Here is a 26,643-nt window from a genome sequence, read left to right as displayed (position 1 = left end):
TGCACTTTCAATCGAACGAATCCGTTGAATGGGAATTCTAGTACCTGAGAGTAAATTCTATATATGGAACATGTAAGGCAAATATCTATGTGTTGTTTTTATCGAAGGAGGTTACTTCGATACGCCTGGGGCTGTAGGGGGAGTCATCCGAGTTCCTGAATGGATCCGACTCACCACCATATCTTTGAGCTCCGTCATAGCCCCTTGGCTTTCCCTAGAATGTGTTGCTTTTAGCAGTCACGGTTTTATGCAAGGTAACATGAACATCAGGATCCTTTGAGGGTCCTAGGTCGGTGTCGCAGGTAATTGCAAAGCTGAAGGCTCAAAACTCATCCCCACCTACCTGGCCGTCCATGGGGTCGACGTCCAACCTTAGAGAGGACACTCCGAGGAGATAGGGACCTCTAGATGGAGCATTCCTTCCAAACCTTGATACCCAAGGGCGGAGAGCCTCTCTTGCGGGCCGGAGAGAATCATCATCATCCTGAAAGAAGTGAGGGGATTAGTGATGAAGGAGAAGACCGTTCTCCTCAATAAGCAACGCATACATTAATCCGGATCAAATTAAATCATCACCAAAGGATACCAAAAGGAAACATATTAGAACCAACTTACATCATGGGTCCGGAGTAGCGAGGACAGCTCGTAGCAGAACGTGCATGACTCGGGGAACCACACCATGTAGGCGGACCTTCTGTAAAAGAAAGGGGACATAAGTCTGGATGTTCCTTGAAACTTGGTTAGTGGTCCTATTCACAGGCTGGGATCAGCCGTATAGCTAATAAAATGCCTATATTTATGCATATATTTAATTCTATCTATGTATTTCATGTTCAAAATAGAAATAAATTAATTATTCCTATATTTATGCATATATTTAATTCTAACTATGCATAAATGTGGATAAATATCCATACAACGTGTTCAAAATAGAAATAAATTAATTATGCCTGTATTTATGCATATATTTAATTCTAACTATGTATAAATATGGATAAATATCCATACAAAACCGTGTTCAAATAGCAATAAATTTCCAGCCAGTACTTGGGAACCGAACGCTAGCCCCTTCTAATGAAAAGCCAGGTCGAAACCAACCATGCCATGAGAGGCTATCTACTGTTCCTTGAGACTCTGGTCAGTGAACAGATGAATCAATAGAATACTAATATCCAGTAACCACATAACATGTAACTATAACCTCATCGGTAAAATAAAGTTAACCCCGGTTCTGAATGTCTGAGTCAGGGGTGGCCAACCTATGGCGCATGCGCCAACAGTGGTGCATTTCATGATTACAAGTGACGCACTATACCCCAAGATAGTGAATTGAATGACTTTTCTTTAAAATTGCTAATTACATTCATATATTTTCATTAGGACTTCTAAGAATAGCTAATGAATATTACCAACGCAAATTCAAAGTGTCATTAAAGTAAGTACAGTTTACTTTGTATTCATGTTAAATCCTTTCCTTTACAGCTAAAACCAAAGATTGGCCACCCGTGGACTGAGTGAACTCTGTTTCCACCGGAGATCCGGTATGAAAGGTCCGTCACAGTGAAAACGTGAACATCAGAGGAAATCTAATATTAACCTTAATGCTGAATGCCTGCAGGATATTGTGATTATCATGAAAAAGGGGGTTCATACCCTGGTTTCTTATCGTCTGATTGATCAAAAAGCTAACACCTTAATATATTAAGAAATTATATTAATAATCAGTAACCACGTAACATGAAAATAATCTTCATCGGTATCACATTGTTAACTCCAGTTCTGATCGTCTACTTGATCTCTGTTTGTACAGGAGACCCGGTGACAAAGGCCCGTCATCGTGATATCGTGACCGTCACCGGTACGATAACATTACCCTCAATTCTGAATGTGTTATCTCCAGTGAAGCCGGAGATTCGATGAAAAAAGGGGCCGTAATAGTGTAATTGTGATCAAACATGACAAAGGTTCGTGTGCAAAAGGCCTCAGCCGGAGTCTGAGTGCCGGATTTCACCGTTGCACCCCAAATATCTGACTAGTTCTCACCTAACGAGTATCCATTATAGCGGAGTATAACTCAAGGCGGAGCTAAGGGTGTCGGCATAAAACGACCCCAATTAATGACTCATATACTAACGTAACCTATTAATAGTGCTAGCTATATCAACAGTAACCACACCAATAAAACGTGTATAACATTAAACGTAATATCATCAACTCGGATAATAAGAGAAGGCATGAATAACTCGTGATCGTAAATAAACGGAAAACGGGAAATCCACCCCTCTTACTCGAGCTAATAAATAAAACGAGAGAAGGAGTAACTCGTATCTGTAGAACAGGAAACGAGCACTCTATGCTCTCGCTCTCGGGGTTACATAATAAAAAACCAACATCACACAATAATATGATAAGAAAAATAAAAAATTGATTGCCTACTCTTAGTAATTGTAATAGCCATGAACGAAGAATAACGACAACGTAACAATAAACAAAGATTTAGTCTAAATCGCTCATCCTGAGGCGAGTACAGTGAACCCTCGCTACTTCGCGGTTCGACCATCGCGGATTCACCACTTCGCGGATTTTTTCCATAACCCATATATATACAGTAATATATATATATGTATGCAAGTATTTATGTATATATGTAGGTATGTATATGTGTATACATATAAATATATATATATATATATATATATATATATATATATATATATATATATATATATATATATATATATATATATATATATATATATATATATATACACACACACACACACACATATATATATATATATATATATATATATATATATATATATATATATATATATATATATATATATATATATATCTATATATATCTATATATATATATATATATATATATATATATATATATATATATATATATATATATATATATATATATATATATATATATATATATATATATCTAAAGTAGGAAGATGTGATGTAGTTCTAAGGGAAAAGTATGGGAAATATGTCTGGGTAATAAGCAAAGCTCTACCTCCAGTTTGTTTCTTCATTATGATCAGAGATAAATGTAAAGAAAACATTGGTTGCCATTTTTTATCGTGCTTTTTAGCGTGTTTAGGAAATGCATGATATAAAATCACCTTTAATATTTGTGCCTGTTTTAGTTTAGGGTACTGTAGTACATGCATTAAGTGTTCTGTACATTAAAGGGTAGTTTGTTAACAGTACTACGTACAAGGGAAGGTTTTAAGTCTGAATATACATGTTGAATAAATAGGTAAATAAGGTGTCACTACTTCGCGGATTTTCACCTATCGCGGCCGCGACTGGAACCTATCTACCGCGATAAACGAGGGTTCACTGTACAACACTAACGAAGTCTAAATCGCTATTCTTCGTAGGTCCAAATTGGACTTGCTAGCAAATAAACACCATAGTAAAAACTAATAATAAAAAATGATACTAAATTGGTCATAAAACGTAAGTGATATAACCTAGATGACAGAGTACCAGATGGGCAATAATAACTTGAAAATTACCGAAGCGAACACACCCAAAATGGCTGCCGATACCGCGGCAGACCAATCGCTTCCAAAATTAAAATCACCATACTGGAAAAAGAACAAATGCCCGGTACTGCAATAACATTGGTAAAGGTGAAGTAGCAACGTCAGTCATGTTGAATACCGACAAACACTTCGAAAAAACACTGGGCAAAAATTAACTCGTATTTGCGGGCAAGTCCAAAAAAGAAGGATGTCAGATGGCGCTGGTATCGGGCGTCGGTGGGATGGCTCAGGTTGGTGCGGTTGACACCCCTGTTGCGGCTCACACCTCGTGAATATTGACGAAGGAATACTCTAAATGGAAGACGACCTGTGAATAGTGGCTTTCACACGCCCTTTCTTTATACACGACGCCCTTAGGGGTGATCGCGCGAGGGTAGTAACCTCTGCATTCCATACTTTAACTTTCTCTGGTATATTTGGAAGTTATTTATATCAGAAAAGTGACAAGAAGGTCTTTTCACCGGCGAACACAGGTCGACCCAGAAAACCATAGTTTTAATGTTATGGGAGGTCACAGCAATTGGCTGGGCAGGAAATACATGTATGTGTCTTTCCTTTTTCTTTTCTAGCTTATCTATCCTAAGCTATATACAACAATAATAAATTGTATACTTAAGTTTGTGAAACTTTTCACTGGATACTCATTGGAATCTCTTCTCTTTACAGGAGGACCAGCCCATGTGCAGGAGTATGTTTTGTAACGTCCGCAGCAAGAGCTTCAGCGGACATGAGCTGTGCAGGAAGCATGCACGCTGCGCAGTCTCTAAAGGCGACCTCAAATAATGGGATCCTCAGGTATGTGACGTATGTACTAACCTGATTACTGAGGCATTTGACTCTCCTAAGTCGGCGAAGTCAAGGGATGCAGGGAAAAGTTGCGTAATTGGGTCAGGGGTTTTCAGAAAAACAACACAGGGCCTTATCTTCCAAGTGAGAAGATGCGGGCCTATCTTTTCCCCAGGGCATCTGCGGATGCAGTAATTCCTCAGCCTCACTCAGAGATCCCTGTCATCCAGATTCCGGTAGATTCGGAAGTCTCGGACGCTTTACAAGACATCCACCTGGACGATAGGATGTAAGAAGTGTCGGAGTACACTTTCTTCTATTGTTGAAATGATTCAACAAATGCAGAAGAAAAATGATGAGAAAGAAGCTGCGATGAAGCTGGAAATGCGTAGACTCACAGCATCACGCGGGCCTCAGAAGAAGCTCAGCGTAAAGGACCTTCCTTTGTGTTCGGACGTGAACCCGTGGCAGTATGCCGAACACATGCCGATGACAACTGGCAAGATTGTCATCTCGGAGAAGCTGGGATCAGTCCCCATTGAAGAGGTGGAATTCTGGCCCAGCAAGGAGTCCTACCCGGACTGTTATGTCCGCCTCAGGAAGGAACCAGCCTCAAAGGAGGAAACGGAGCCAAAATAGGTGATAGTCTTTGACCATGGTAAAGCACAGGCTTTACTTTCTAGCTCGATGAAGGAGAGGGGCTTCACCAACTCAAAGGTACCAGCGTTGAGTAAGAAGCACCCCTCCTTTGTGGCTTCTCCAACCAGAGCCTTCCCCTTTATGGAGAAAGGGTATAAGGCAGCCTTAAAGGCGGTCGAGGCAGGAAAGCCATGCCCCTCATTGGAAGAGTGCAAGCCTTTATCCCTGACCTTGCCTATATACCAAAAAGACTGGAAGGACGTGCATCTTACCTTCTCAGTCGGGAAGTTGGGAGCAGATATTGCCGGACGTCAGTTCGGTGAGGACCTTCCAAAGTTGTCTGAATTTCTCTTGCGTAGGGAGCAAGAGACAAAAGAAAGACTTGCTGCATCCATGTCTCTACAAACTACTCTGGAGACGATGGCAAGTGACCCCAAAAACTGAGAGATGTTTATGGTAGTGGCCAAAACCCATTTGGCCACCGTGACCAAGGATTTGTACAGTTTTATTAAAGCTAGGAGAGCTTTTAGAGAGTTCGTGTTCGCCTCAGATGCGGTGAGACACGAACCCAGGAAACTGATCTCATCCAGCATTTGGGGTAAGGACCTCTTCCCAAGCGAAGTGGTCAAAGAGGTAATAGACAAGGCCGCCACGGAGAATAGGAACCTTCTCCAAAAGTGGGGCCTATCTCTCAAGAGGAAGTCTTCCCGATGAGGGTCCCCAACCTGAGAGGAAGACGAAGAAGCCTAGGCTACCTCTCGGCGGCCAAGCCTAACAGACAACAGCAAAAACTTCCTACAAGACTGCGGTGCCTCAAATGGTGGCACAGCCTCCAACTACGTACCAGTTGGTACCTCAGCCAGTGGAGACACAGTCACCTGCTTTTAACTCAGCCTCGGCTGCGGTGAGACACGAACCCAGGAAACTGATCTCATCCAGCATTTGGGGTAAGGACCTATTCCCAAGCGAAGTGGTCAAAGAGATAATAGACAAGGCCGCCACGGAGAATAGGAACCTTCTCCAAAAGTGGGGCCTATCTCTCAAGAGGAAATCTTCCCGGATGAGGGTCCCCAACCTAAGAGGAAGACGAAGAAGCCTAGGCTAGCCTCTCGGCAAGCCAAGCCTTACAGACAACAGCAACAACTTCCTACGACCGCGGTGCCTCAGATGGTGGCACAGCCTCCAACAACGTACCAGTTGGTACCTCAGCCAGTAGCGACACAGTCGCCTACTTTTAACTCAGCTTTCGAGAGGCAGTCAACGACCTTTCGTCCGAAAGCTAGAGGATCAGCCAGAGGTTCCTCTAGACGCCCCTCAAGAGGAAGGGGATTCAGAGGAGGACGCAGTCAAGGAGGCAAGCCCTCAGGTCCACAGCAGAAGTGAGATGCTCCCGGTAGGAGGGAGACTGTATTTATTTCGGGATTGTTGGACCTTCGATCCCTGGGCCCACAGCCTAATCAAGAACGGACTGGGTTGGAGCTGGAACAGCGCTCCACCTCTGATCCCACAATTATTTCAACACTCCAACCCCGTCCTGGTAGAATACGTACGGGAACTCTTGGAAAAAAGAGTAATTCGGAGAGTAAAGTCCATCAAGTTCCAAGGAAGGCTGTTTTGTGTTCCTAAGAAGGACTCAGAAAAACTCAGAGTCATTCTGGACTTGTCGCCACTCAACAAGTTCATAGTAAACTCCAAGTTCAGGATGTTAACACTTCAACACATAAGGACCCTGTTGCTCAAACGGGCTTAGACTGTCTTGATAGGCTAGGCATATGCCTACTGGCACGTCCCAATCAATCGTCAACTCTCCTCCTACCTAGGTTTCAAGCTACAAGGAAGACTTTGTGCTTTCAGAGCCATGCCCTTCGGGCTAAACATAGCCCCAAGGATGTTCAAGAAGCTTGCAAATGCAGCCGTTCATCAATTACGCCTAAAGGGTGTCCAAGTAGTGGCCTACTTGGACGATTGGCTGGTGTGGACCGCATCCAAGACGGAATGCATGCAGGCTTCCAAGAAAGTGGTCCAGTTCCTGGAACATCTACGATTCAAGATCAACACCAAAAAGTCTCGACTATCTCCAGATCAAAAGTTTCAGTGGTTGGGAATCCACTGGGATTTACAGTCACATCGACATTCCATTCCACTAAAGAAAAGGAAAGAGATAGCAGGATCTGTCAAGAGACTTCTGGAATCCAAACGGATATCAAGACGCGAACAGGAGAGAGTGCTGGGCTCTCTACAGTTTGCTTCAGTGACAGACCCAGAGCTACGAGCACAGCTAAAGGATGCAACAGGAGTCTGGAGAAGATACGCATCAAACGCTCGAAGAGATCTGAGAAGACCATTACCGACACGATTGCGATCGCTTCTCAAGCCGTGGTCCAAAGCCAAGCACCTGAAGAAATCGATACTTCTTCAGCCACCTCCACCTTCAGTCATCATCCACACAGACGCTTCAAAGGAAGGATGGGGAGGTCACTCTCACCAAAGGAAAGTCCCGGGAGCTTGGTCCAATCTATTCAAGACCTTTCATATCAACATTCAGGAGGCCATGGCAGTATTTCTTACACTGAAGAAATTATCTCCTCGCCACTAGACCCACATAAGACTGGCCCTGGACAGCGAGATGATAGTGAGATGCCTGAATCGCCAAGGTTCGAGATCACCTCATATCAACTAAGTGAAGTTGGCCATCTTCCGTTTGGCAGAAAAGAAGAGATGGCACTTATCAGCAGTTCACCTTCAAGGGTTCCGCAACGTGACGGTGGACGCTCTATCCAGGTTCACACCGATAGAATCAGAATGGTCCCTAGACGCAGGATTGTTCTCCTTCATCTTACATCAAGTCCAGAAACTGCAGATAGACCACTTTGCGACGAGCGACAACAAGAAGATACATCGTTACATGGCCCGAACGAGGATCCTCTAGCGGAAGCAGTGGACGCAATGTCCCTCGATTGGAACAGATGGTCCAAGATTTACCTGCTCCCTCCATCCAACCTTCTACTGAAAGTCCTCGACAAACTGAGATCATTCAGGGGAACAGCCGCGATAGTGGCTCACAAGTGGCCAAACAGCGTCTGGTTTCCTCTGGCGTTAGAACTACGGCTGAAGTTTGTGCCGTTGCCGGATCCAGTTCTGACTCAGCAAGTGCAGATATCGACTGTCTTCGCTTCATCACAGAAAACCCGGAACCTTCATCTCATGATTTTCTCTCCTTAGCGGTGAAGAAAAGATTTGGGATCTCGAGAGACAGTATAAACTTTTTAGAAGAGTATAAATCCAAATCTACCAGAAAACAATATGAGTCGTCGTGGAAGAAATGGGTGTCCTTTGTCAAGGCGGAGAATCCAAAAGAAATCTCGACGGATTTCTGTTTATCTTTCTTTAATCACCTTCATGAACAAGGTTTAGCAGTCAACACGATATCCACGTGTAAGTCTGCCTTGACAAGACCCTTATTGTATGCCTTCCAGGTCGACTTCTCTAATGAAATCTTCAATAAGATTCCTAAAGCAAGTGCGAGACTCAGGCCGGCAGCGCCTTCGAAACCCATTTCATGGTCTCTGGATAAGGTTCTTCACTTCGCTTCAATGCTGAACAACGAAGATTGCACTTTGAAAGATTTGACCCAAAAAGTTATATTTATATTTGCACTAGCCTCGGGGACCAGAGTTAACGAAATAGTAGCCCTCTCGAGAGATGAGGGTCATATTCAGTTCGTAGAAGGGGAACTGAATCTTTTTCCTGACCCAATGTTTCATGCCAAAAATGAGCTACCCACCAAAAGGTGGGATCCCTGGAGAATCTGCCCTCTGAAGGAAGATGTCTCTCTATGTCCAGTAGAGGGCCTAAAGGTCTATCTTCGTAGAACTTCAGACTTTAAGGGAGGCAGCTTTTTAAGGGAGAAACCTCAGGTTCGAATTTGTCTCCGAGACAACTAAGGGTACTTTACAAGCATTACGCGAAGCAGGTGGAGGAACTGAAGAGGTCTGTGGTGGCAGCAGGTAGTGTTCTTAAACCTGTTGCTTAATTCTGCGAGGAACAGTGAAATTAATTGGGACGATTAATTTAAGGGTGTGTGTGTGTGGTCCCTGGTTGGTACAACATACTAAGTGAAAGCCCCTAAGGTGTCCTTACGAACTGTTCCATGGATAAAGGCGAGGTGAGCATAATGCGTAACACATGTGCCAGGCGTTTTTTATGCAAGTGTGAATAGACAGTAATGACAGAAATTAATGAAAATTATTAACATTTTCGTTTTCAAGTGGCATTAATATGTTTCCTTTTCAGATGAAACAAGTATTTCCTGTATTACTGTTATCTTTATGCTTTAATTTATTTCATGCACATTTTATATCTCTATAAATGTTGATTGATCTATATATTTATTGTTTGTCAATAAACTAGTTCTAAATGAACTTTGCGTCTTATTCGCCCCAGGTTCATTTTTATGAAAGATATATTGAGCATTACACCTCATCCTTTGGATATTGTTTGAGAATGAAAGAAAATCTTAAAAGATTATTCCTTCGTGTAGACAAACACTCATTGATTTTGGCCAGTCCTTATATCGGACAGGCCAGTATACTCTGAATGTGATGATAACATATATATTATTTTGTTCCTAAATGGATACAAACCTTTTGTCGGTACATAATTCAAATTCTGTATACCGGGGGAGGTGTCAGTATTAGATACGCACATTGGTGAGTTTTCAATACAAACTTTGCTTTAGAAGGTATAGGTTGAGACCAATATACCGGTTTGTCTGCTGGGCATCCATAGGTAATATGTATTCTTTGAGACTTTTCCAGAGTCTAGCATGACTCTTCACTGTAGGGGGTAGGAAGCTATAACTTGGTTTATGTTTAGAAGGAATGATATATGACGGTAACATCATAGGTCTCTAGGTCTAAATCGACCAAGGAAATTCTGTCTTGAGGACAAGGCACATAATAAAAATCCACAGATACAGTAATGCTCTGGTAAACTTCCATCAGGACGACATGGCCTGAGCGCAAAAAACGGATTTTGAGCGAAGCGAAAAATCTATTTTTGGGTGAGATAGCCATGACGTCCTGATGGACCCGCCCTTCCTTTTATAAAAAGGGCTAAAGGACCCCTCCCAATGGTAAAGTATCTGGAGCACCTCGCTTATCGCTACAAGGAATAAACATGGCGCCGTTGATGATGTCATATACAGACTCGAAACGGGGAGGAGAGGTACCTTAATAACGGCTCCCCTTTTTTTTCTTGCATCTTTTTCCTCTCAAAGCGTTAACGCTATTCGTGGTGAAGATAGCGATGTGGTGTGTCAAATTTTATGTCGTCTGATATTATGCGATATCCCTATAAGAGTAAATTAGGGATATTCGCTCCAGGAGTTAAAATTCTGGGTACCTTAAGGTAAAATTCTCTGGGAATATCACTGTTGTTAAATATACCCAAGGAAGCTACTTTAAAGGAACTTCCATCAGGACGACATGGCTTAAGCCCAAAAAACGGATTTTGAAGCAAAGCGAAAAATCTATTTTTGGGTGAGATGGCCATGTCGTCCTGATGGACCCACCCTCCTTTTCTATAGAAAAGGCTTAGGTAATAATCCCTCCCGAAACTACTATATCTGTAGCACCATGCTCAATGCTACAAGGAATGAGCTCCATCTTGGAGCCCTGTAATAGTAGAGGAGGAGGGTAACCTTGATAACGGCTCCACTTCAATTTCGCCACTCTTCCCCTTCAAAGAGAAAACACTATTCGGGGTGAAGATTGCCATGTGTCGTATCAAGGTATACTGTACGTCCCCTGATTTTAAGGATACTCGCGCCAGGAGTTAGAATTCTGGAAACCTATGGTCAATTCTCTGGGAGTATCAATGTAGCCAAATATCCCTTAGAAAGCTGCCTATAGGAAGCTTCCATCAGGACGACATGGCCATCTCACCAAAAAATAGATTTTTCGCTTTGCTTCAAAATCCGTTTTTGGGTTTATGAAGACTGAAATTCATTCCAGTTCCTTACATCTCTGTCCCTTTTTCAGCCACTGTTTTTTTAATCTTTCTAATAAGTCATTTATAATAATTTTTTCCTCCCACACTGTGTCTTGTTGTCAGTATAAAAAAAATCTTTCCCTTTCACCGAATGTTCTGATATTTTTTTCCCAAGTTTAAAATCATCTTACCTAAAGAATATAGAACTATATGTATAAATGCTGCTAACTTCTCAGAAATGAATCAACGATCATCTTACGCGTTTATTTAGCCAGCCCTAGGCAAGGGAAGATAAGAAGGAAGTAAGATTCTAGCTGGGTTCCCTTGCTCAGTATAAATCAAGGGGTGGTGCCCAGTGTTCCGTTTTCTTGACCTGTTACTTAGGTTTTTGCGTATTCCACCGTTGTATATTTTTTGTGTAGTGAACGTTGGGGTGTGGTCAGCATTCAGACACTAGGCAGTTCGGGTGCTACCTCTGGCCACAGTCCGCAAAACACTACATGGTATGCTATCATCCGACGTTCCCCTGAATGCTCCAAGAACTCCTGGCACAAACAAACACCAGCACCCTCACCTGAAGTTTCAACAAACAACTCCATAGGTTTAGCATCCATGGAGTAGTCAAGGTACGACAATATAACGGCCTCCTTTATAAGTTCCTTCAAGCACTCAAAGGTGCAGTCCATTTCAGTTTTCTTGTCCCTTGGAATTTTCGTCCTCCAGTCTTTGCAGAAAACGGTTTGGTTATCTGTGAGCACATGGGGATAAACTTCCGTTGGAGGTTTAACAGTCCCAGGAATCCCTGTAGCTCACTCAGAGTGGTAGGTTTAGGGAAGTCCTTCACTTTCTGGATGTATTCTGGCAGCTTACGCAGCCACATGACTAAGATACTTAATCATGGGCTTACAGCATCCTGCTTTTACTTAGCAAGTAATAATAATAACAATAATGTTGTACTGTAATCAAGACTTTCCCAATACCACCTCGCCAAGGTATATGGATGCTACAGTATTGACACAATGCTAGGTACACAAGGGAGCATGATTTACCTGCATTGGTTGAGGTCAACTTGTGCAGAAAACCCCGGCTGCTGCTTTCCCCAAGAGAGGGGAGGATGAAGAAAAGAATAAGAGCCAGTCATTCCTTTTCATTCACGCAGACTAAAACTGGGTAACAGTGCCCTCAACCTTCTGCTACTTGTCCAATAAGGAGCTTGAGGTATTAGACTAGCTGTTGTGAAGCTATCACAGGGCCGATAGAAATTATATCGATCCTCCTGTGAGTCACGTCTTGCAGGTAATAGGCTGTGAAAGTTGTTTGGCATTTCCACACCCTAGCCTGTAGAACCTACATCACAAAGTAGTTTCTCTTGAAGGCCCAGGACGTAGCTACACCCCTGACTTCGTGGGATCTGGGACAATGTGATGGAAGAGGATCTGGATTTAGTGCATGGTCTATAACCCTGTGAATCCATGCAGAAATGGTGCTTTTGGTGATCCTCCTCTTGTTCCTTCCGGTGCTAACGAAGAGTGCGGGCACTCGGGGACGGGCTGATGCTGTTCTTTTAAGGTAGAGCCTCAAACTCCTCAATGGGCAAAGTAATGGATTGTCTGGGTCGTCTGTTACAGAGCAGAGACTCCTTATTTGGAAGGATTCGAATCTATGATCCGAAACCCCTGTATTTTGAGTCTTGACAACAAACTCAGGGACGAAGCTGAACATTACCTCTCCCCGTCACCTTGAATGGGCAATATCGTATGGGAGACCATGCAGTTCACCAACTCGTTTGACCGTAGCCAAGGCGAGCAAGAAGACCGTCTTCCAAGTCAGATGGCGATCTGTTGTCTGGCATAATGGTTTGTAAGGTGTCTTTAGAGACCGGAAAACTTGAGCCACGTTCCATGGGAGAGGTCTCACTTCCAACTGAGGACAGGTAAGTTCGTAACTCGGTATGAGTAAGGAAAGTTCTAGCAATGAGGAAATGACCATTCCATTCAGTCACAGGTGCGCAAGCAGGAGGGGTAGCTAGCTACTCCCCTAACATTCCGCTAACTAGCGGGATGGGTAGTTAACCCTCGCTAACTAACGGGATGAGTAGTTAAACCTCGCTAAATTTTAATGGCTTGTCCTTTCAGCTTCGCCGAAAGTAATACCTCTAATAAATAGCATTTGTTTATATTACAGCTACGGAACAAAGGACTATTCTCTTCCCCTAGTACGTATCAAATTGCCAAATTGAAATCAAAAGTATAATGTTATGTAAGGGTTTGGTTTTTCCATTGTATGAATACAGTATTGATCTGAAATTTCCTGAAACATATGCTAATCATTAATCTATCAGTCATCTAAACACACTTACAATGCTACTCACTGTATTTGCCCAGTGGGATTTCTAAGCAAGTCTCAGGGATATCTTTGGATATGTACTGTTCATTTTGTGTATCCTTTTAGTATAAAGAAATCACACCACTCTTTAACAATGACAGGTTCCATTCATTACCTAGAAGAGAAACAAATCATTAGAGTGTATACATTGAATCATAAACATTACATTGATGTTGATGACTTGTTCAATTGGAATTGAAACTAAAAGCTTCTACTACAATGATGACTGACTGGTCACTCAATAGAAATGACTTACAGCTAAACAATATCTTGCAACAGATTCTTGCAATGATCAACTCAAGTTTTATGGGTTTATCTCTTACTGGAAAATATCGCACATTTTAGAGGTACCGTAAGTTGTATTTTTTCTAATGATACAAAATAAGCGTCCTTTAATAGGAGCATGATTCTAGCATACCTGGAACAACTGTTAAACTTTTAAGAGGGTTGTTATAGTTACTGGTAGTCTCCGCCCAGTTGCCAAGCAGAGTAATCCTCACCTTGACCTTGACCTAGATCTTGCAAGGTGGTTGAGTTGGTAAGTGCAACTTACAGATATAATTTGTATTTCTTCCAGTGCAACATACAAACCTTCAGCACTTTACAGTGGTGTTATACTTCAGCAACAGCTGAAACTATCCATAAGACTTTTAAGTGAAGTGTAACTACCCACCGCTAGCTGGGGGGAGCAAGGGGATAGACCGGCCACCCGGCTAACACCTGCACTAGTAACGGTACGTCACTTTGCCATTGTGGCAAGACTTCTTGGGGAAAGATGATGGCGGGACCAGTATGTCTAAAGAACTCCAGGTTTCTCTAATTTGGAAAAATACATGTTATTTCCAAATTTGTCATTTGTTCTCGCACTATAGGCAAAACCTTACGCTTTTTACATAGGAAACTCACCCAACGGTGGGTGGAAGTCCTTAAACCAATTAGCTGGAGACTGTCCCGTAGTGTTTAGAGGACACCCTGAAACCTTGTGATCCTTATAGGACGATGGCCCGGGCAATCGGTGCTAGCGTAGAATCTAGCAATGTGACTGGACCCGGTACGCATAAAATTGAAACTAAGCTCCTAACTTAACTTAGACATTGCCTGACTCCACCTCGCTTGGAGAATGGGGAGATAACAAATATATACACATATATCAGATTGTACAAAGGGCATGGTACCCACCTGCAGTTAGAGAGAGAGGTCAGCTTGCAGAGATCCTCGGATGCTGAGCCCCAAAGAGAGGGGAGAATGAAATAGGAAGTGTCCAGTCACTCACAAATTCATTCTACATTTACTCGCAGGTAACATCTCCCCACGACCAACTGTAACTTGTCCTAGAAGGGAGCTGAGGTATTAATTGGCCACATTTTGCATACACCACAGGACCTAAGATAAATGTGTCTATGTTCCTGTGGGTTATGTCTTGCAGGTAGTGGGAAGTGAACATGGTATGTCATTTCCACACACCTGCCAGGGATGTGCTGACATCCCCTGACAGTAGGGGCATGGGGACGGAGGCCAGAATGAGAGTGATCTGATTGAATGACCCTCTCATTTACTGAACCTGCCTGATCCAGGAAGATATCAAGTTCTTTGTGATCTTCCCCTTGTTTCTCCCCGTGCTTATGAAGAGCCTGCTGATTTGTGGGGGTCTCTCTCCGTTCTTTTCAAGTATTTCCTCAGCACCCTTACAGGGCAGAATAACAGCTGATCAGGGTCATCTATTACAGACCAGAGACTCTCAATCCGAAAGGGCCAGAATCTAGGATCACCTACAGCCGGATTTTAAGTCTTAGCTACAAACTCAGGGATGAAACTGAGTGTCACTTGCCCCCATCCCCTTGAATGGATGGCATCATAAGAGAGACCATGTGTAGCTCACTGACTTTCTTGGGTAGAGGCCAGGGCTAGAAGGAAGACCGTCTTCAGGGTCAAGTCTCAATCTGATGCTTGACAAAGGGGTTTGTATGGGGTTCCTTTCAATAGACTTAGGACCCTGACTACATTCCAAGGAGGTGGTCTGACTTCTAACCGAGGGCATGTGTGCTAAAAATTCCGTATGAAGAGAGATAACTCTGTTGAGGAGGAAATATCAACTTTATTCAGTTTGAAGACGAGGCTCAAGGCTGAGCAATAGCCTTTTACCACCGATACCGAACAAAGTTTTTCCTCACGGAGGTACAATAAGAACTCCCTTATCGTCGGTATAGAGGCATTGAAAGGAGCATTACCTAATCAAAGACACCAACCACAAAAGACAGACCACTTTGCCTGATAAACAGTAGAACCTCTACTTACAAATTTAATTAATTTCAAGACCTACTTAGTATGTTAAAAGTCGTACGTTGAATCAAATATTCCCATAAGTACAGTATACATTGTAATTCGTTTAATTCGTTCCCCAGCCCAAAAGCCTACGATAACTCCTTAATAAATACTGCAGATAATTACACATAGCAATAAAACAAATGCATTGTATAAGAGATGTAAAAAAAATAAATCATAGAAGAATAATCAATAAAAAGGAGTTTTTATTGTCACTTTACCTTAGAGACAGGCCAACAGAGATGTAGGCTTGGCGATGCAGGAGACAATCGGTGTGGAGGTAGAGGTGGTGATTGAGATACGTACTGTAACTTACTATAACTTACACTCACTCACCTTCAGGCTTTCTTTTCTTTGCTTGACTTTCACTTTCTTCCTCATGATCACTAGACTGCTTTGTAGATCTTTTAAAGAATTTATTTAAAGATGCTTGCTTTGTACGGCTTTTCAGAATGTTTCTAAAATGAGTCAAGCAGACATCGTCGAATTATGAAGCAGTACAGCAAACTTGAAAGTTTTTGTGGGTGAGGCTTCTCAATGAAGTAAACCACCTGCTGATGATAAGCCTAAGATCCGCTTGATCTCAGCCGAACCTATGATATTCTCTAAGTCCTCTGTCCCTCACAACTGTGCATGGATCTCAGCATTCTGTATCACCTCCAGCTCCTTAAGTTCTTCGGTGGTGAGCTCTTCGTGATACTCCTCGACAAGTTCAGTGATGTCATCTTCATCGACCTCCAGACCCATGGACTTGCCAATAGATACAGTCTCATCACATCAGGCTCTGGACCAGGCACTGATGCAGGTTCGGGGCCAAAGCCTTCAAAATCTCTAAGAGCAACAGCATCAGGACAAAGCTTCTTCCAAGCAGAATTAAGGGTGCGTCAAGTCACTCCCTCCCAAGCCTAATCTATAATCTTCAAGGAGTGTACAATATTAAAATGACTCCTCCAAAATTCACGCAAAGTTATGTTGTTACTTTGTGTGATGTTAAAGCACTCCTTAAAAAAGTTCTTGGTATAAAGTTTCTTAAAATTACAGATGATTTGCTAGTCCATGGGAAGGAGGATAAAGGTGGTGTTCAGTGGGAGATACAGCAATTTGAAAAACTTGAACTCATCGAGGATATCCTCTTCGAGTCCTGGGGGGTGAGCGGAGGCATTATCCAGAGAGAACGAGTGCTTCAAAGGCAAATTATTCTCTTAAAGGTACTTCTCGACAGCAGGCCCAAAAATGACAAATTCGTAGATAATTTGTATTTTTCCTAACTATACAAACCTTAGCTATTTACATGGGGTTTTTGGGCTCAAGCCATGTCGTCCTGATGGAAGTTCCTAAAGGGTAGCTTCCATGGGTATATATAACTACGGCGATATTCCCAGAGAATTTATCTTAAGGTACCCAGAATTCTAACTCCTGGAGCGAATATCCCTAATAAAAGAACCAGGGATATCGCGAAATATCAGAGGACGTATTCTTGACACGCCACATAGCAATCTGCACCCCGAACAGAGTTAAGACTTCGAAGGGGTCAATTGGAAAGAAAACGAAAAAAACGAGAAAGAAAGGAGAGCCGCTCGCAAGGTACCTCTCCTCTCCCGTTTCGTAAGCGTGCATTGCGCCGCTCACGGCGCCATCTGTATTCCTTTTTGCGTAGCTCAACAACTCGGTGTTTTTCCCTGTGTTATCTCACAATTCTTGGATTATTTCAACATAATAATGCTTTCTCCAACTTCTTCTGCTTCTGATAAGTTGAGTATTATCTCTTTTATGTATAAATGTAAGCTCTTGGTGATTTTAAAATAATTTGATAGTGATATCTTTGTTACAAGAGCTGTTGCCTACCGGAGGCGTCCTGGACGCTGTCGCTCGCTATGCATGAGTTATTTAGTTAGCCGGAGCGACGTTCTCGGCTGTTTCGCTTTAATAATTTTAGCTATTCAGCGTTACATAGGATTTCTTTATATGATGCTTTTAGTATTTTCGTTTTGGCGAATGATTTGCCGATTCTGGCCTACGCTAGACCTTGTAGCCTAGTCGTTTGGCCCTGGTACTTTCCTGCATGATATTCAGATTTCCGAGTGTTTTAAAATTTTATTGAAGCTTTAGGCAGTTTTATACATTTAAGATTATGTTGATTTTCTTCCAAGATAGTATACGAGTGAGTTTCGGTGATTTAGGTAATCGATTCTCTTCGCGTCTAGGCTCGTTGTCTATGGGGCCATAGTATACTTTCTCACACTCCCCGGTTGCTCTCTTCTCTTCGGAGAATGTGTGCAATCCCTTTCCCTCTGCTTAAGCCTTGGGTTTAACCCTAATGGTTTATCTGAATTGACTTTAGATACAACTATATTAGGGTGTTTCTGTTCTTTCCTGTTTCCAGTAAGTCTGGCTTCAGGAAGGGGCAGGACATCAGAGTTCTTAGTCTGAGTCTGTTTCTGTCTAGCATTGTGGTTGAGATTCCCTTCCTAGGCTGACAGCAGACATAGGAGGCTTAGCCTCCTTAGTTCACTTTCGAAGGTTTCTGTACGAGATGATTCCTTCTTTTTGTGATCTAGCAGACTAGTCCAGTGTTGTTGTTCTCGGTGTGGAGGATGAGATCCTCCTTTTCTGTGAATAACAACGCCTTCATTGCTTTGGTTCCGAGGGAGTTGGCAAGTACTGCTGGCCTCCCTCCTCGGATCTCCCCTAGGCTAAGATGAGTTTTCTTGGCTGCGGGTGATTCATTATTAGAGCAAGGTTGGCAGGACCCTCTTTCCCCCTTTCCCCCTCTTTCCTTAGTGATGGCCTAGCCATTGCATCCCTGTCCGTCATTCTACATCTGTACCTAGCATAGGTTAGGATGTGGAGTTGACTCAGTCCCTTGCCGGCCAGCAGTGCGTGCCGGCCGGCAAGGGTCTTCTGCTTTGAGTGCTGCCCGGACCTCCCTTGGTCTCTCATCCATGTTTGTCTGTAGAGCCAGATGGCATTGGTCAGGAAGCCTGAAGTTATATTCTCACCTTCCTTATGTGCACTCTTTCGGGTTGCCGGGCTATGAGGCAGTACAGTCTCTTATCCCGGCATCCATTCTGTTTTTCTTATAGTGTTTGTACCCTAGCCCGGCTGCCGGCCTAAGTGGCCGGCAGCCGGGCAGTTGGAAGTTCTCTGGTTCCTTTGCTGCCGGCCGGCATTGGTTGTATACCTTTGCTGGCCGGCTATAATATCACACCATAGGTCTGCCGGCCGCTACGATTAGTGGCCGGCAGCCGGGTGCTATCGTTGTTTAGTTGCCGTCCGGCAGTCCCCTGCCGGCCGGCAATAGAAACACACCGAGGTTCTGCCGGCCGTTTCTTCCGCCTTATAGTCTATAAGTACTATACTTTGGAACTAGTTAAGGTGTGTGCCGGCCGGCACATTACCTTCTATACTGTAGCCAGTATTTTTCAGTATAGTATATACTGTAGGGAGAAAACTATAGTATAGTATATGTTACAACACTAAGTTTTTCTAACACTCTTGTGTTGTCTTGCACAGCCCTTTGGTGTAACCATACAGATAAAGAAAGTGAGTTCTTTCTCATCTACTATCCAGTATTTTAAAATCACTTATTTGGGTGTGAGCTACACCTGTTTTCCTCTGGAAATTATTTCTTGGTCACTCTAGAATAGAATAACCATACAATTTTATTATCTGGAAGGTTGCAGCAATTGACTGTGCGGGAAATACAAGTGTGTGTCTTTCCTTTCTAGTTTAGTTATTCTAAGTTATGTATATCCAGTGATACGTAGTTCACTTGATACTCATGGAATTTTCTTCTCTTTACAGGAGGACCATCCGAAGTGTGGAAGCGTTTTCTGCAACGTCCGCAGCAAGAACTTCTGCGGACATGACTTGTGTAGGAGGCACGCAGCATGCGCAGTCTCCAAAGGTGATCTCCGGTATTGGGACCAGCAGGTATGTACCGTGTGCACAAACCTGATTACTGAGGCTTTTGATTCCCCTAAGACGGCGGAGTCAAGGGACGCAGCAAGGGAGATGCTTCGTACCTGGGTAAGGGGCTTTCAGAAGAACACTTCTGGCCCCAATCTTCCAAGTGAGAAGATGAGGGCTTACCTTTTCCCCAAGGCATCAGCAGAGGCAGTGATTCCTCAGCCTCAAGCGGAGATACCGTTGGTGCAGATCCCGGTGGATGCTGAAGTCGCGGATGCCCTGCAGGACATCCAATTGGACGATAGGATGTCGGAGGTGTCCGAGTGTTTGGAAAAAGACCTTTTGGCAGAAGACCAGGAAGAGGAGCAGGCTCCAGACAATGAGGAGGAAGAATTCGACGAGGTGTCGGCTACTCCGGTTTAGGCCCCTGAACCTATTCCCTCAACATCGTCCTCTCTCCCAGAGGAGCTGGGAAAGACCCTTTCTTCCATCGTTGGAATGATCCAACAGATGCAGAAGGAAAATAATGAGAAGGCTACTGCAATGAAGTTGGAGATGCGGAGACTTGCAGCATCACGTGGGCCCCAGAAGAAGCTCAGCGTGAAAGACCATACCTTGTGCTCAGATGCCAACCCTTGGAGGTATGCCGAGCACATGCCTATGACGACGGGAAAGATCGTCATTTCGGAGAAGTTGGGCTCAGTCCCCCTTGAGGAGGTGGAATTCTGGCCCAGCAAGGAGTCGTATCCGGACTGTTATGTCCGTCTAAGGAAGGAACCAGCCTCTAAGGAAGAAACTGAGCCGAAGGAGGTCATAGTTTTTGACCATGCTAAGGCTCAAACTTTGTTGTCAAGGTCAATGAAAGAGAGGGGCTTCACCAACTCAAAGGTACCTGCTTTGAGTAAAAAGCACCCTTCCTTTGTGTCCTCTCCTTCTAGAGCCTTCCCCTTTATGCAGACAGGGTTTACGGCTGTGTTGAAAGCGATCGAGGCCGGTAAGCCATGCCCCTCCTTGGAGGAGTGTAAACCTCTGTCTTTGTCCCTACCCATGGACCACAAAGACTGGAAGGACGTCCATCTTACCTTCTCAGTCGGGAAGTTGGAGGCTGATATTGCTGGACGTCAGTTCGGTGAAAACCTCCCGAAGCAGTCTGACTTTCTTTTGCGCAGGGAGCTTGAGACAAAAGAAAGACTTGCTGCCTCAATGTCTCATCAAACGACTCTGGAGACAATGGCAAGTGACCCCAAGGTCCATGAAATGTTTATGGTAGTGGCTAAGACACACCTAGCCACAGTGACAAAGGACCTTTATAGTTTCGTCAAAGCTAGGAGGGCTTGTAGGGAGTTCGTGTTCGCCTCGGCTGCGGTGAGGCACGAGCCAAGGAAACTAATCTCCTCCAGCATTTGGGGCAAAGACCTCTTCCCTAGTGAAGCGGTCAAGGAGGTTGTAGATAAGGCCGCCACGGAGAATAGAAACCTTCTCCAGAAGTGGGGCCTATCTCTCTAGAGAAAGTCTTCCCCGGATGAGGGTCCCCAACCAAAGAGGAAGACTAAGAAGACTAGGCTACCCTCTCGGCCAGCCAAGCCATTTAAACAGCAGCAGCAACAACTTCCTTTGCCTACAGTGCCCCAGATGGTGGCACAAACCCCGACCACGTACCAGTGGGTACCCCAAGCCGTGACTACGCAGTCTCCGGCATTTAACCCAGCGTTCGAAGGGCAGTCAACTACCTTTCGAGCAAAGCCTAGAGGAGCAGCCAGAGGTTCGTCTAGACGCCCCTCAAGGGGAAGGGGATTCAGGGGTGGTCGCGGTCAAGGAGGCAAGACCTCAGGGCAACAGCAGCCAAAGTGAAATGATACCGGTAGAAGGGAGACTTCAGATTTTTCGGGATCGTTGGACCTTCGATCCCTGGGCCCACAGCCTACTCAAGAATGGACTGGGTTGGAGCTGGTACAACACTCCACCCCCGTGCGCACAATTTTTCCAACACTCCACCCCCGTTCTGGAGGAGTATATTCAAAAACTCTTGGAGAAAAGGGTAATCCGAAGGGTAAAGTCCATCAAATTCCAAGGGAGGCTGTTTTGTGTTCCCAAGAAGGACTCAGAAAAACTCAGAGTCATTCTGGACTTGTCGCCACTCAACAAGTTCATAGTGAACTGCAAGTTCACGATGCTAATACTGCAACACATAAGGACCTTACTGCCCAAGAGGGCATATACTGTCTCCATAGATTTGTCAGACGCCTATTGGCACGTTCCAATCAATCGCCAACTCTCCCCTACCTAGGGTTCAAGCTACATCGAAGACTCTACGCCTTCAGAGCCATGCCATTCGGGCTAAACATAGCCCCAAGGATCTTCACGAAGCTTGCGAGCGCAGCTCTCAAACAATTACACCTAAAGGGAATCTAGGTGGTAGCCTACCTGGACGACTGGCTGGTGTGGGCAGCATCCAAGACAGAATGTTTGCAAGCTTCCCTACAGGTGATCCAGTTCCTAGAGCATCTAGGCTTCAAGATCAACAGAAAAAAGTCTCGGCTTTCTCCATCTCAAAAGTTCCAGTGGTTGGGAATCCACTGGGACCTAGTGTCACACCAACTCTCCATCCCGGCGAAGAAGAGGAAGGAGATAGCTGGTTCTGTCAAGAGACTTCTGGATTCCGAAAGAATATCAAGACGCGAACAGGAGAGAGTGCTGGGTTCTCTCCAGTTTGCCTCAGTAACAGACCCTGTGCTAAGAGCGCAGCTAAAGGATGCAACCGGAGTTTGGAGAAGTTATGCATCAAACGCGCGAAGAGATCTGATAAGACCAGTACCGCTTTGTCTACGTACGCTTCTCAGGCCTTGGTCCCGAGTCAGGCAACTAAAGAAGTCGGTGCTTCTCCAGCCACCTTCCCCCTCGTTGACTATTCATACATACGCCTCGAAGGAGGGGTGGGGAGGTCATTCTCATCGGAAGAAGGCCCAAGGAACTTGGTCCAATCTATTCAAGACATTTCACATAAACTTTCTGGAAGCTATGGCAGTACTCCTTACCTTGAAGAAAGTCTCCCCTCGCCGCTCGATCCACATAAGGTTGGTACTGGACAGCGAGGTGATTGTAAGATGCTTGAATCGACAAGGATCGAGGTCACCACCACTCAACCAGGTGATGTTGGCCATCTTCCGTTTGGCGGAAAAGAAGAAGTGGTACCTGTCGGCAGTTCACCTTCAAGGAGTCCGCAACGTGACAGCGGACGCTCTATCCAGGTTCACACCGATAGAGTCGGAATGGTCCCTAGACGCAGGATCATTCTCCTTCATCTCGAGTCAAGTCCCAGAACTGCAGATAGACCTCTTTGCGACGAAAGACAACAAGAAGTTACCCCTTTACGTCTCCCCGTACGAGGATCCCTTGGCGGAAGCAGTGGACGCGATGTCCCTCGACTGGAACAGATGGTCCAGGATTTATTTGTTCCCTCCTCACAACCTTCTATTGAGGGTCCTCAACAAACTGAGATCTTTCAAGGGAGTAGCGGCAATAGTGGCTCACGAGTGGCCGAACAGCGTGTGGTTCCCTCTGGCATTGGAACTACGGCTGAAGTGTCTACCATTACCAGATCCAGTTCTGACCCAGCGAGTTCAGAAGTCGACTGTCTGCGCTTCAACACAGAAAACCCGGAACCTGCAGCTCATGATTTTCTCTCCCTTGCGGTGAGAAAATGTTTCGGGATTTCGAAAGACAGTATAGACTTCCTAGAGGAATATAAGTGCAAATCCACTAGAAGGCAATATGAGTCATCATGGAGAAAATGGGTGGCCTTTGTCAAGGCGAAAAATCCGCAAAAGATCTCGACGGACTTCTGCTTATCTTTCTTCATCCACCTCCATGGTCAAGGGTTAGCAGCCAACACAATATCAACGTGTAAATCTGCTTTGACAAGACCCATTTTGTATGCCTTCCAGGTCGACCTCTCTAACAATATTTTTAATAAAATTCCGAAAGCCTGTGCTAGGCTCAGACCATCAGCACCTCCAAAGCCCATTTCATGGTATCTGGATAAAGTTCTTCATTTCGCTTCGCTGTTGAACAATGAGGAGTGTGCTTTAAAGGATTTGACCCAAAAAGTTATTTTCCTGTTTGCACTCGCTTCAGGGGCCAGGGTTAGTGAAATTGTAGCCCTCTCGAGAGAGGAAGGTCGTGTTCAGTTCTTGGATGGGGGAGAACTGAACCTGTTTCCGGATCCTACGTTTCTCGCCAAGAACGAGTTACCCACCAACAGGTGGGGTCCCTGGAGAATCTGCCCTCTGAAAGAAGATGCATCTCCATGTCCAGTGGAATGCCTACAGGTCTATCTTCGTAGAACTTCAGACTTCAGGGGTGGTCAACTATTCAGGGGAGAAACATCAGGCTCAAATTTATCGCTGAAACAACTTAGGGCGAAAATCACCGATTTTATTTGCAGAGCGGATCCAGACAGTACACCCGCAGGTCACGATCCGAGGAAAGTTGCCTTATCCTTAAATTTTTTCAATACTGTAGTATGGATTTCGAACATCTTCGCTCATACACTGGCTGGAAGTCTTCCAGAGTTTTCTTTCGTCACTATACGAAGCAAGTGGAGCAACTGAAGAGGTCTGTGGGTAGTGTCGTTAACCCTGCTGTTTAACTCTGCGAGGAACAGTGAATTTAATTGGGACGATTAATTCCTGGGTGGGTGTGTAGTTACGAACTGTTCTACAAACTAAGTGTTAGGGAAGTAGGGTGCCCACATTGACTGTTCCATGTTCAAAGGTGAACCTAGCATAAGTGCAGACATGTGTGCCAAGCGTTTCCAACGCTAATGTAACTGATTAGTAATACAGACTTTTATGATTTTGATACCTCGGTATGTTAAAAGAGGCGCTAATGTTTTCTTTCAGATAAACAAGTTTTCTGTTTACTATCATGCTTATGCTTATTTATTGGTTATCCTCCTCTCATATATGTATAATTGTTGTTTAACCTGTTTTATTTTATTGTTTGTCAATAAACTAGTTCTTGTGAACCTTGCGTCTCCTTCGCCTGTGTCATTTTTCTTGAAATGATTTAGCATTACGTTTACTATGTATATTTATCTGGGATAATTCTAATAGATTGTTCCTTTATGCAAGCATCTTTCATTGGTTTATGCTTTCCCCTAGCGGGAGGACTCCATGCCCTAAGGGGACGGTGGTGGATGTGCAAGTCTCCTCCTACCCGGATATAAACCTTTGTCCAATCCAGTAATCGAACGGGGAACTGGTCGATATTTCATATTGACTCAGTGGTTCTTTTACAAACTATGCTTTACATGATATAGAGTGAGACCACTATATTGGCTTGTCTGTTATTCATACATAGGTATATGTACTCTTCGAGACTTTTCCAGAGTCTAGTATGACTCTTCCCTATAGGGGGCAGGAAGCACTAACATGGTCTATGGTTAGATGAAAAGATGTATGACGGTAACATCTTAGGTCTCTAGGTCTAGTTGGCCGGGAAATACCTTCTGAGAGTACGGCACGTTTTGAGAATCCACAGATACAGTAATGCTCTGGTATACTTCCATCAGGACGACATGGCTTGAGCCCAAAAAACAGATTTTGAGCGAAGCGAAAAATCTATTTTTGGGTGAGATGGCCATGTCGTCCTGATGGACCCGCCCTTCCTTTTTCCCCTAAAAAAGGGCTGTAGGACCCCTCCCTACATACAGTACCTGTAGCACCTCGTGTATCGCTACAAGGAATACAGATGGCGCCGTGAGCGGCGCAATGCACGCTTACGAAACGGGAGAGGAGAGGTACCTTGTGAGCGGCTCTCCTTTCTTTCTCGTTTTTCGTTTTCTTGCCAATTGACCCCTTCGAAGTGTTAACTCTGTTCGGGGTGCAGATTGCTATGTGGCGTGTCAAGAATACGTCCTCTGATATTTCGCGATATCCCTGGTTCTTTTATTAGGGATATTCGCTCCAGGAGTTAGAATTCTGGGTACCTAAAGGTAAATTCTCTGGGAATATCACCGTAGTTATATATACCCAAGGAAGCTACCCTTTAGGAACTTCCATCAGGACGACATGGCCATCTCACCCAAATATAGATTTTTCGCTTCACTCAAAATTCGTTAATTACTTCGGCTTAGCTGAATGACGAGCCATAAAGTTTTAACGAGGGTTTCCTACCCCACCGCTAGTTAGCGGGGGGTAGGGAGGGGTAGCTAGCTACCCCTCCCCCCCACACACACACCGGTGAATACTTCACTTTACTTAGAGGTAGGACTTATCTTGGGGGACAGGGCTGGCGGGCACATAACTGTAAATAGCTAAGGTTTGTATAGTTAGGAAAAATACAAATTATCTACGAATTTGTCATTTGTTCCGTACAGTAACTGAAATACAAACCACGCTATTTACATGGGGTGACTTAACCCTTAGGAAGGGAGGTAAGTCCCCTACCATACTGGCTTTGGCTTGCCCGGGGGCCCTGAACCCGAGTTTATTAAGAGAAATCGAGGGTTGAGGGGGTCCCTGCTCCTCGCAGGCAGTTGAGACTGCTGCGGCCTACGTAAGTTGTGTGTGAAGGTGAGCAGTGACTCGTCCTAGGAAGTTGACCTGGAGTTCTTCAGATGGAATTCTAGGCTAGGACTGTCCCAATACCACCTCGTCAGGGTATGGGGACATGACAGTATTACAACTTAATACTAGGAACACAAGGGAGCATGGTTTACCTGCAGAGGTTCGAGGTCAGCTGTGCAAAGGACCCAGGATGCTGTTTCTCTCCAAGGGAGGAGGGGATGAGGAAAAAAAAAGGGCCAGACAGATCTTTTCATTCACACAGACTAAAACCGGGTAACAATGCCCTCAACCTTCTTCTACTTGTCCAATAAGGAGCCTGAGGTTAGACCAGCTGTTGTGCAGCCACCACAGGGCCGATAGAGAACGTATCGAGCCTTCTGTGTGTCACGTCTTGCAGGTAGTGGGCCGTGAAGGTGGTCTGACGCTTCCACACCCCAGCTTGCAGGACCTGCGTCACCGAAAAGTTCTTC

General features: G+C 44.3%; 3 protein-coding genes across 3 annotated transcripts in view; 1 reads left to right on the top strand and 2 right to left on the bottom strand.

Moving 5' to 3' along the window:
• LOC137618631 (zinc finger protein 665-like) overlaps positions 1-13,481 on the bottom strand; it is a 59,707-nt gene extending 46,226 nt beyond the window's left edge. The window contains exon 1 of the mRNA XM_068348746.1: positions 13,348-13,481. The gene's annotated coding sequence lies outside the window, so the exon portion shown is untranslated. The remainder of the gene's footprint in view (positions 1-13,347) is intronic.
• LOC137618635 (zinc finger protein 107-like) overlaps positions 1-13,482 on the bottom strand; it is a 599,534-nt gene extending 586,052 nt beyond the window's left edge. The window contains exon 1 of the mRNA XM_068348758.1: positions 13,360-13,482. The gene's annotated coding sequence lies outside the window, so the exon portion shown is untranslated. The remainder of the gene's footprint in view (positions 1-13,359) is intronic.
• Positions 1-26,643, top strand: part of LOC137618607 (zinc finger protein 91-like) — a 533,834-nt gene that overhangs the window by 405,296 nt on the left and 101,895 nt on the right. The gene's annotated exons all lie outside the window — the stretch shown is intronic.

This window comes from Palaemon carinicauda, chromosome 25 (assembly GCF_036898095.1).
Source record: "Palaemon carinicauda isolate YSFRI2023 chromosome 25, ASM3689809v2, whole genome shotgun sequence".
Lineage (NCBI taxonomy): Eukaryota > Metazoa > Arthropoda > Malacostraca > Decapoda > Palaemonidae > Palaemon > Palaemon carinicauda.
Note: the sequence above shows the minus strand (reverse complement) of the source record. Positions and strands in the feature narration are given on the sequence as shown.